The 12669-nt window shown below is 30.9% G+C and overlaps 1 long non-coding RNA gene and 1 other non-coding gene across 2 annotated transcripts; both read right to left on the minus strand.

Annotated features, from left to right (window-relative positions):
- Positions 1 to 6397: 6397 nt before the first annotated feature.
- On the minus strand, positions 6398 to 6500 carry LOC117129042. The gene has a single exon (XR_004452617.1). It is a non-coding gene; the product is annotated as a U6 spliceosomal RNA (small nuclear RNA).
- Positions 6501 to 8037: 1537 nt separating this feature from the next.
- On the minus strand, positions 8038 to 11714 carry LOC103851597. Its single transcript, XR_629800.3, has 5 exons — positions 11243 to 11714; positions 10928 to 11033; positions 10487 to 10838; positions 10359 to 10401; positions 8038 to 10263 (listed from the first exon to the last, which is right to left on the minus strand). It is a non-coding gene; the product is annotated as an uncharacterized LOC103851597 (long non-coding RNA).
- Between the last annotated feature and the right edge of the window lie 955 nt (positions 11715 to 12669).

The raw sequence follows: 12669 nt of genomic DNA on the forward strand, positions 1-12669 counted from the left end.
AATTTATTGAAAATATTAAAAATATATTCAGTTTAAAATTAACAACAAGAAAAGGACGGGCTTTCCAGTTTCCATGCAACTTAGTAATTAGTTTTCATCTTTTGAGCCATTTTTACCACAAAAAAAAAAAAAAACTTTTGAGCCATTAACTTCATATTTTCAACACTGCAATTTGCATATTTTCTCAACAGTAGATTTATTTTCCACACTTTTATAAAGTAAATTTTGGCAAATTGATAATCTCATCATACCTGAAAGTAGGTAACAAGTCTCAAATCTTTCCCCGGCAATCTCCACAGCCTCAGGAGGATTTGAACAGTACGTTTACTTCCAAGTTTATGATCCATGGAAACGATGTCGTATGAGCTCTTCGTCACTGTTTAGTAATCAACAAATTTAAGCCAATAAATAATTACTCCATTAGTCGACAATGAGTCTTCAGCAGCACGTTAAGGGGTCAGCCATCGTTGACTCTATAACATGTACGTTTGTACGCCACGTGAGTGGATGAATCCCGTTGTCAAATCTGACGGTTGAAAATGTAAATATTTGGAAGTATCTGACCAAATCAGTCTATAAAAATCTCCAAAACCAACCGTACGGTGTAAGACTCAAGAAAGAAAAAGAGAAAAGAACCCCAAAAAAAATATGATGAAGTCCTTGATTTGTTTCTCGCTCATCCTCCTCCCTCTCATGTCCGTTGTGGAAGCGTTTCCCGGTGACGGTGAGCTTGTGTCAATCAAAGATGTCTCGGCTCGAAACATTAGAGAGGTCGCCAAGTATGCGATTGATGAGCATAACTCGGAATCGGATGATAATCTTGTGTTCGTTAAGATCATCGAGGGAAAGTGGCAAGTGCGCTCCGCGATATTAATATACGATCTGACCATCGCGGCTAAGAATGAGGGTGGTGCGACCAAGAACTACAAGACTGTCGTGATGGAATCTGGGAGGGACAAGATCCTTTACTCATTCAATGAGGTGTAAGTCGAGATATGAGATATCATAATTTGAGGCTTTGACGACATTGTATGTTTCTTTGTTGTTTTTGTTGTTTTGGAATAAAAACTGAATTGGAGATATGTTTTTTTTTTCCTGAAAGATTCCATAAAAAGTTCTGTTGTTTTCTTTTCCTTAAAGATTCCATAAAAGTTATGTGTTACTTGGAGCTCTAGTTTGAGACTGACTTTATTCTATATATAAGACCAATGTACAAGCATTAAAACTATATACAAAGAGACTATATACCTCAGTATGCTCCTTCTTTGTTGGCTGTGGAGAGCAATGAAAGGCTGAATCACTTTATGATAAAAATCATCGAATAACTAACTGATGCGAGTCGAGAAGCTTTGGTCACTGATGTGCTTAACCTTTAAATAATATATAATTGTCATATACATTGATATTGGGTCCAAATGCACATGCTATTGTTGTGTGTTTTGGCAAACCGAACAGACTATTTATATCTTGCTCACGTTCTAAGATCCGTAATTTATGCTATAAACAAATTGTTTGGATAATAGACAAAAGAAGTGATGATTTATTTTTTTCAGAAAACAAAAAGAGGTGTTTAAGCTCATTCAAGAATTCATTCTTTGTTGGAAAGCCCATTGGATCAATATATCAAATTTAATTAAGCTTTAAACTGAACGAGTCTTCTCCCCAGTACATGATTTTTGTTTAGTTTGGGCTGTTGTATGACATGTTCGAAAATGCGGCCGCCTACCGTCTAGGTGTTGTTTGGAGCTTAACCGCGCGAATCCCTAGACTATATTTGCGAAGTGATTTTGCTACAAATACTTTCTACAATCAATTTTACAAAGCAAATATGATGTAGCTACTAAAATTGATGACATGTCTTATAGTTTAATATGATATGGACAATTGCATTTAATGTCAATTTATGTTTTTGTTAAACTTTTTAAAATATGGTAATAACTCATATATTACATTTAATATCAATTTATATTTTTGGAAATTTTTTTAGAATATAGGAATAACTCATAAATCATCATTAAAATAACTATATTCAAACATGGCATTATAAATTTCGAAATATAATTTAATTATATATTTTTAAATTATAAAATTTTATTACTAAAATTTTCAAAAATGTATACATGTTTTTTAGAAAATTATATAAATTTAATCGTAAAATCATTATTACCTTATATATCTACAAATTTATAAATATTGTTCAATTTTAATTTTTGGTAATTATGCAACTTTTACAAATGAATTTAATATATTTAATTAAAATAAATAGATAGATTTTGGACAATTACATTTAATGTTAATTTATATTTTTGGTAAACTTTTTAAAATATCGTAATAACTCATATATTACATTTAATGTCAATTTATATTTTCAATTTTTTTTTAGAATATGGGAATAACTCATAAATCATCACTAAAATAAATATATTCAAATATGGCATTATAAATTTCGAAATATAATTTAATTATATATTTTTAAATTATACAATTTTATTACTAAAATTTTCAAAAATATATACAATTTTTTTTAGAAAATTATAAAAATTTAATCGTAAAATCATTATTTTCTTATATATCTACAAATTTTATAAATATTGTTTAATTTTAATTTTTGGTAATTATGCAACATTAACAAATGTATTTAATATATTTAATTAAAATAAATAGATAGAAAAATCTATCTAAAATTATAATTTCAAATATATACATGCATATTCTTAAATATAATTTTTATGTTTAATTAATCAAATTTATATTAAAATATTGATACAAAGAAAAAAATCTACAATATTAATGAAATTTTATTTTAAAATATAATTTATATTTATCTGTTAAAAAATATTTTAAACTTTTTTTACTGCACATAGTACAGGAAGACACCTAGTATTACCAAATAGATGAAGTAAAGCGTTGACTGCGCTGAACCATATTGATACGCGTAATTTCTGCGTTGACCCATGTAATTCCCGCGTACTTTTTTTCTTTAGTTTATTATCTTTTAGTCACAATTTTGTGTAATTATCTATTACCAAATAATTATAATCTCCTATATATTAATTGAGAAACATTATAACTTCTTTTTGTAGCAACATGTCATCACTACGATGATTCTTAAAATTCTTAGAGAAATAGGTTGATCCATCTAATTATATAATAAAATTTTTATTAAACTAACCATAAATTCATCATTTATGTTTTTTTTATCATTTCCTTAAAGAAAAGTTACATAATTGTCTAATGTGACTAAGGTATATATGACAACTAATAATTTTGAATAAGAATGATTCGATAAAAATTAGTGTATCTTATATCATATATTTGTTTTTAATTTTAAACTATTAAAATAAATTAAATAACCACATTAACCATATAATAAAAATTTCGATTTTTCTATATATGTTATATTTTAAATTTTTAAAAATGATTATAAATTACTAAAACTGTTAAAATTCTCACATTCTAATTTTCTGATCCATTGTTTAAAAATTTTGTTATGAAAAAATACAAATGATTACAAAATCATATAAGTAAACTATATACCAAATAAAATACATAATTATTTTAATTTTGAAATTTACTTTGAATAAATATTTTTGATAAAGTCTTTGAACAAATATTGACAACTTAATTTTTAAAATTATAAATTATTAAAACTATTAATCTCACAATGACCATTTTGTTATCAGTAATTTAACGTTTTTGCTATAAAAGATACAAATGATCAAAAAATTATATTAGTAGAAATTACCGTTTAATAGATATTAATATTAAAAATATATTATATATTAATATCATTTAAATTTAATTATATATCCTACGAAATAGAAAAAAATTGTTTGGATTAATAAAATTTATGTTCGCACCAATTTAATTATAAATATAATACTTATAATAATTTATTTATATAATGTTCTCTTGCGTGGATCTTAACCTAGTTAGTTATTAAGTCCAAAACCATTGTTCAAACCCAAAAAACACATACATACTGTATTTTGGAGGTTTTTTCGTATTAAAACCCTAATCTAAATGTTGGACAAATCAAAAAGATAATTTTTAAAATTATCTATAAAAAATTATATAATTATCTTTAAGAATTTGTGTCATCACGTTTAAAATTTGATAGACATATTATAAATATATTAACTTGTATTTAAAACTAAGCTCGCATATTTTTCAAATACTCTCTGATTTTTTGATAACTTGCTAGACACGATCTTACTAACCGACTAGCACCTAGCGCGATTACGAACTGGGTTGTATGTGATTTTTTTTTTAGTGTTTGGAAACAAATCCAAGTTCTGAAGCTATTTAAATTTGTATTTAACTAATAAAAATATAATATGAAGAAAAGATCGTTTTTAGAAAGTAAAAAAAAACTTCAATAGCTAATTAAATTAGCTTGTAACTACGAATAAATAACGATAACACTGTATATATTTTCGATGGTTGGAAATCTAAAATGTTTACTTTTCTGAAAAAAGTTTACAATAAATTTGATTTTATCCATTTTTCTGAAGTAGAGTGGTTTATTTGGTACAAAATCGTAGTTTTGTTTTTTGAAGTGAAAGGCTAATCATGATACATGGAAAAAGATTTGTGCGTGGACCCTTTCATTACTACAATATTTATTTTGCATTACATTATTTGGTCAATCTTCCATCCCATATCCACTTAATTTTTTTCTACATAATTTAAAGGAGTATTATTCTAAAGTTTAAACCCACTTAAGTGTTTTTGTTTGATTATATTCCACGATATTTTATGCAGGAGACACGTGCGAAGTTTCAACTTCAACGCAAATTTGTTAAGAAAACACAAAAGTAAAAACTGATAATGTTTGAAATGGAAAACACTTTTGTTTGTGCATCTAACTATCATTCGTATTTCTTAATCCTTACACCCGCCGCATATTTTATAGGCTGTTCGAATGAATACATGCTAGGCCTGGGCATTCGGGTCGTCGAGTCGGATTCGGGTCCGGATCTTTCGGGTTTAAGAGTTTAGGACCCGATAGGGTAATTTCAAATTTTCGGTTCTGGGTCGGTTCGGGTCGTGCCGGGTACGGGTCGGATCGGATCTTAGATAGTTAGACCCATTCGGGTAATTAGAATTTATCGGTTCGGATTCGGTTCGGTTTCGGGTCGGGTTCGGTTCGGGTTTGATCTAAAAAATACCTAAAAATTAAAAAAAATATCTGAAAATATTTATATATCCGAAAATATTCAGAATTTTATTCAAAATTTGTGTTTTTATTATATTAAAATGTGTATGTATACTAAACTATGCGAGATACAACAACAATTGATTGTGTCCTAGTGGTTGACCCCCATGTTGTCTAGACAAATAACCCGTCTTCGATTCTCCTTTGATGCATTTTATTTAATTTACATTATTAATTCGGATACCCATCGGGTTTTGGGTTTGGGTCGGGTCGGGTCCAAGACCCGCGGGTCCTCTGCAACAAAACCTGATAGGGTAATTTGATCGGATCGGTTTCGGGTCGAATCTTCGGGTCCGGGTAAAATGCCTAGGCCTAATACACGCATGTAGTTTTAAGCAAACTTTGTAATCATTATTATGCATTCAAAATGAGATTGGATCCACACCTTTTCTTGTTCCTTTGGCGGCATGTTTACTTTTTCTAAGTCATTAGTGAGTTAGTGATGGTTATGACTTTTGTATGGTGCTATATTTAGTTGGATTAATTTTGAGTTTTGATTTCCATTATTGGGACACTACTAAACGAGTAATTATATGAACATATAATGGTCAAAAAAACATTATTTACACGTGTGGGTAATACCGTAATAAGAGGGTATGACCACAAAAAAAGTTGACTAATAACATGAATAGCATGGCGTCATACGAATGTACTCCCATCCTTTCTAATAAGTTGAGATGTCCTTTTATTTCTTCTACGCCACATTTTATCCAAAACTCTATAAACAATATTTCTTCTCCATAATTGAACTATAACATTTTAGGATATCTTTCTATTTAAACAATTTGTGGAATAGCGACGGCCCGTTGAATTTTCTTCTCTTGAAACATGTTAATTTGTTTTATTGACCATTAATTAACGGCTCATGCTAAGAAATACCATATATTTTTTTTAATTATATATGGATATTATGATATCATTAAAATGATTTAGAATAGTCACGTGTTGACATGTGTTGAACTTCTGTCATTTTTAACCTAGAGTTTTTGTTCTCAAGTAGTCAAGTTAATCACCACCAGACTATAAGTTTTGGTTAAATATATATATTATATTGAAAACTGTTTTACTATAATTTCTTTTTTTTTTTTTTGCTAAAAATAGTAAAACAGTTTTCAATATAATATATATATTTAACCAAAACTTATAGTCTGGTGGTGATTAACTTGACTACTTGAGAACAAAAATTTGGACCATTTCTCGATTTGTGCGTGTCATCCTTGCGCAGGGGCCATGCTAATCTTCTCTGTATCGTTCCAATTTTATCGGATGTCCCCGAAGGGACTTATTAAGTAAAATATTGAATCGTGGATATGATGACCACCTTGTATGAACTGAATCCTCTCAATTAGCAAAAAGCATTGACAGAAGCTTCAAGCTGAGCCTCTCGAAGATATATTAAATAAATAGATTAAAAAGAAAAGCGCTAATTAAAAAGTATTGGTAATTAGTTCTTTTAAAAATGCTAAATGGCTGCTTTTGAATTATCTTTTGGTCCGGAGAAAATGAGTAACACGGTTCGAACAAAGTGAGTAACGCGTAGAAGCTGGTGAATCAGGACCGCTAGACTTTTTATGAGATCCCTTTAATTATTGTATGACATTTTAACAATGGTGGTTTAGTCATCCTTTTTAGATGGTTTTGTGATTGATAATTCGGGATTCTGCTAGTATAAGCGTGGACAATTCAAGTACGTACATAATACATAGGACTGGAACCGGTCTAAGGTTTATTGTCACTTGCTGAAAAATCAGGATAACATTGCGTGAATGACTGTCCAAAAAATAAACATTGAGTGAATGACTTTGAACCTAAAGTTAAACTATTTAAACTAAAACTATCCAATATTAAATTAAGTTGAACAATTATAATTATTTAATAGTTTTAAATTAAAATTTATTGAATAATTTAATCATATTTATATTAAACCAAAATAATATAACTCTAATATATATACAATGTATTAATTTAAAAATAATCATAACTTCAAAATACTAGTTTAAGTAAAATACTAAGAAGGGGAAATTTCATGTTTACACTTTCTTTCATACCACAATTCAATTATACCACTAGTATGGGGACATTTTCATAAATACAATATTCATTAATGAACAAAAGACAATATTACCCTTATCTTTATCTTCTCCTCAATCATAGATTTCTTCATCTTTCTCTTTCGGCGATCGATCTTTTCCTTCGTCGGTGGACTAAGGTGCTCCGTCGAATCAAAAGTAGCTGGATCGTAATTGGTTAGAGATTTCTCCGATCATTTCTTTTTCGTCTTCAGCTTTTGTTTTGGTTTTCTGAAACTCCGGTGATAGCCGATGCGAGGAATATCACCGATGTGAGAAATGAGTGATGATTTTGAGTTTTGAGATAACCTGATTGATAACGGGTCAAGGGTCTCCTCTTCAGAATGAGGTTTAGCTAACTCGACTCAGATTGATTCCAAAACTATGATATCTGCATCTTCTAGAGTGATGATAAGTGCAGGATCAGTGGGAACAAGAGCGACATATGACGAGCCATATGACTCTGATGGTGAGGAGACAGCTGACACTGAATGGGACGAGAAGTGACGCAACATCATCTCTCACATATACGTTTCTTACAGAAACTTCATAACATCTATTCAGTTTGGTTACTTGAATAGCGAAGATGATGAAGCTCTGACCCTCTCTACGAAGTTTGGTCCCTCTGAGGGACACAGCTTTCGAGCTGTAAGTTTTGTATTTGTAGAAAACATTTCTTTTTCTCTTAGTAAGCTCATGTGAAGTTAAGTCTCTGAACCTCTGATGCAGGTCATACTGAAACAAGATGAATATGTGACTGGACTGAGTGGAGTACATGGATATGGAATGCGTGATGGAATAAAAAGTTTGACATTTCACACTAACTGTGGGGAGCACAGACCGACTGAAGTGTGAATGATAACTCTGCGATTGGTTTCAAGATAGATATTGATCCATGAATACGTGATAGACGCGAGTTTGGTGGTTTCTTCGGGTCTTACAGTAAGAATAATCTTTCATCGGTTGGTATCTATGTGTGCCCCATTGCTAGGTATGACATGGTGGCTAAGCGTGAAAACATTGGACCCTCCAAGACTTTGTAGCAACCTTCAACAGTTGTTGTCTGGTTCAGTTTGTTGTTTAGTTTTCTCTGAAATAAAGTATAATTCATTTATAAGAGTTTATAAAAACAGTCTATAAGGATATGTATAAAAAAACTTGAACTTAGTTTTCTACAAGGCTTTATAAGGATTATATAAATAATTTATAAATGTTTGTAAATCATTTATGAAGATTAATAAATCCTTATAAATACTTATAAAATATTTATAAGGGTTTATAAATCATTTCTAAGAATATATATATATATATAAACTATTTATAAAGGTTTATAAATCAGTTATAAGAATATATAAAAATATTTATAAGGATTTGTAGAAAACTTTTGTCTAAATTATTAACTAGTTTTAAGGGGTTATAATTCATTTATGAGAATATATAAAAAAAAATTATAAGGGTCTATAAATAATTTATAAGAATATTTAAAATTATTGAAAGAAAAAAAGAATATTTAAAATTATTTATAAGCGTTTATAAATTCAGTTACAAGGATTTGAAGAATTTCAAAAGGTAATTCATATATGAAGGCTCTTAAAACATTTTATAAAGGCTTATAAATCATTTATAAGGGTTTGTGAAATTTTTTTGCAAAATTATAAACTTGCTTATAAGAGTTAATAAAACATCTATAAGAATATATATATAAATTATGGGTCTAAATGAGGAATATGGAATTAAAGGGAATAATCATTTATGAACCATTTATAAATTTTATAAGAGCTTATAAAACCTTGTATCAACCATCTATAAAGCTTATAAAACACATATATATATATATTTATATAACTATTTATAAAGGTTTATAAAACTATTTAAAAGGGTTTATAAAACTATTTACAAGAACTTATAAGCTATTTATAAGAGTTTATACATTTATTTATAAGTGTTTATAAATTAATTTACAAGTTTTAGAAATCTATTTATAAGAGTTTATAAATCTATTTATAAGGGCTTATTCCAAAGATTATAATAATTTAATAATCTTGATAACACAATTTATAAGAGTTTATAAATCAATTTATAAATCAGTTAGAAGAGTTTATAGATCATTTATAAATTCTTACAAAGATTATAAGTAAATCTTTATGAAAGTATTTATAATGTTTATAATTTTCCTATAAATTTTTGAAAATTATTTATAATTATTTACAAAATCATTTTCTAACCAAAAGCATCATTATTATATGTGTAATTATAGGATTCATAAATCATTTTGCAATGATTTATATCATCTTATAAGGGTTTATAAGAACGTTTTTGTTTGTGTCGATGGGTTTATGACATATTTATAAGAGTTGATCAAATATATATGAAATATAAATCTATTTATAAGGGTTTATTCAAAAGATTGTAAAAATTTAATAATCTTCATTACACAATTTATAAGAGTTTATAAATCAATTTAGAAGTGTTTTTAAGGATCATACAAGCCACTCTTTATGACCCTGAAGACCATCGAGATTCAAGGTTTTGACAGCGACAGTAAGGCCAGTGCCAGGCTTAACAGGAGCAGTTTCGTTCTCCTCCATCCATCCTTTAAAGACGCAACCAAAGCCACTTTCTCCGAGAAGACTTTCGGGTCTGAAATTTCTAGTAGCCAACTTGAGATCAAGGAAAGTAAACTGCTTGAGGTGAGAATACATCTTAAGCTCTCCACTGATCATAAGAGTGGACAAAGAGCTTAAGCTTCCCCTGTAACTCAGAGTTCTAAAATCACTCAGTAGTGAGACGAACACCAAGGCAGTAAAGACTCTTGGGCACTTCCTCAGCAGCAATCTGAGCATACTTAGCACTTTTCTCAGTAACAGAACTCATCCGCCCTTCCAAAGACTGAATAGTAGCCTTGAGCCTCAGGATCATAGTGGCGCTGCCGTAATGATCATACTTGGTCCAATCTCTATTGACATCCTCTTTGTTCTGTAGAAGAGACAAAACAACTAGAGGTGAACATCAAAACCAATCCATAATTTTGTAAAAAATACACGGAAATAAGAGTAAATGTATACATTTACCTTTCTGAGAGCTCCTCATATTCTTTGGCATCACAATGAGAACCTGTACCAAGATCAGACACAAATCTAGTTTAAGTTTCGATAGAGAGATGAAAGTAGAATCAACAAAAAAAACCCAAAAGAGGTACCTTTGCAGTTTTCTTCATCACTCTCCTGCTATGACTCTAACTCTGAACCAGAACTTGACTTAAGCATCCAAAACTCTGAATCATTGGAGTCAGTTTCTTCCTTAATGCGTATGTGTTTGTTGGTTACTTGTATTTTCTCGGTCCTTCCGCTTGACAAATCACACCAGAGTTTGAAAATTACAAATTCAGACACAACCAACAAACACAATACACCACAGGTCATTCTGATTAAGGTTATCGGAGCAGATGATGTGAAGAAGATGAAGGCAAAGCTCAGTGGTGAGACTTCACGACGGTGACAGGGCATGCAACGTTGTTGACAACATGGTTGCTAACACTTCCCATTATCATCCTGTAGAAGGAAAAAGAAACAATAATTGTCATCACAATATGTGTAAACCAATTGACGAATTGAAGGAATCTCTTTTTTTTTCTATTTACCTCTCAAGGCCACCAAGGCTTGAGAGAGGGATATGATCAACAGCTTCACATATCTTCTCACGAGGATCTCCCCAATATATCTTCATCACTACTGTAAGTCTGTAATCTGCTCATGTTTCTAAACAACAGTTAGATCCTTCTTCATTTAACAGAAGCACCAAACACTCGTTGTAAAAGAAAATTTTCATTCACATAGATTGATCATAGTTTATGGACTATCCAGACGAAAATGTTTTTTATAGACTACTCGTGCAACTACTATACTAGTGTGATGAGAGAGATCCATCCTTAAAGAGGGAAAACAAGAAGCTTTACCGATTTTTGCCTAGCGGTGGTGTTGGCAATGTCAAGGGTTTCAGCATCTGGCTTCAAACCATACTTCTTCATCACGGAAGCTTCAGAGAACTCACTCAGAGGAATCAACGCTGAAAACGTTACTACGGAAAAACAGAGTCAAACAAAAAGAAAATCATTGTAAAGAAACACTTTGAGTTCAAGCCAGAACTCTGAAAAACAACCAATATGACGAGGAGCAAAATTGGTTATCATCATGTGTCATAGACGATGATCAACTACTTAGTGAAAACAAAATCTTCCGAGTTATTTAAACAAGCAAATAGGTAGACAAGAACAAAGTCAAACTATCTTTTTGAGAAACTTCCCAGAAATATCATAGATAAATATTTATAAGGTTTTATAAGGCTTTCCTTCCCACAAACTGATTTGTGAGAAACCACGCTAAAATTAAACAACGAGATGATGATCACCATCGATTTTCTGGTCACCTTTGTTATCTTTGTCACAGAGATCGTCAGCTTCTTCGGATCTGGCCGGAGAATTCGTCAATTAATGTTGTCGGATCTGGCCGGAGAACTCGTCAGCGTCGTCCGATCTGGCCAGAGAACTCGTTAGTGTCGTCGGATCTGGCCGGAGAACTCGTCAGCGTCGTTCTCGTCGGATCTGGCCGGAGAACTCGCCGTCGCCGGATTTGATGACGTTAAAGTTGAATCTGAGAAATCATGGAGAAGAATGAGAATAGTTTTAAGTTTAATTACTTAAGGGTATAGTGGTATTTTACCTATTAAAATTTTAATGGTAAAATTGGTTAGTGTAAAGTTGAAAAGTGGTATTAGAAAAGTGGTATTAGTAGCAATTTCCCTACTAAGAACCAGAATTTTTTTGAATATTAATAGTTATGTTTTTAACACTAAACAATATTCGAACTGATATATATTTATACCTATAATGTTCTTTCCCATAGAAATGAACAGCTAGGAACGTAGAGCTTCTCTCTCCTTTTGCTCTGTCTTCTCTCTAAAATCCGACACAGAGGAAGGATCGAGATGAAACCTCTTCCGGAGTTCTATCAATTTCATCTCCGGTTAGCTAGTTTAATTTTGGGAAGCGGTGATACTTTTTACACCGTTGTCGCCAGCTTTCGTTTCTGAAAAATGGTGGCTCTAACAACATCGGTTTCGCCGGCTATCGTCTCCGGGAAAGAGGTGGCTCTAATAGCACCGTCCTTTCTCCGGCTTCTTCTATGGTTTGATCCGGAATCAGTTCTCGATCTACGTTTTCGCTCTCCCTTTGCCCAATCGACTCTCGATCTGAATATCCTTGTTGATTTTTGGATTGATCGTAGATGATTGATGTATCTTAAAGCGTAGATCGGTGTTTCAAGATCAATAGTTTCAACGGTTTTGGGCTCCAGGGTGGAGATTTGGTCGCGCTTTGTCTTTGAT

Source organism: Brassica rapa, chromosome A01 (assembly GCF_000309985.2).
Source record: "Brassica rapa cultivar Chiifu-401-42 chromosome A01, CAAS_Brap_v3.01, whole genome shotgun sequence".
In the NCBI taxonomy this organism is placed as follows: domain Eukaryota; kingdom Viridiplantae; phylum Streptophyta; class Magnoliopsida; order Brassicales; family Brassicaceae; genus Brassica; species Brassica rapa.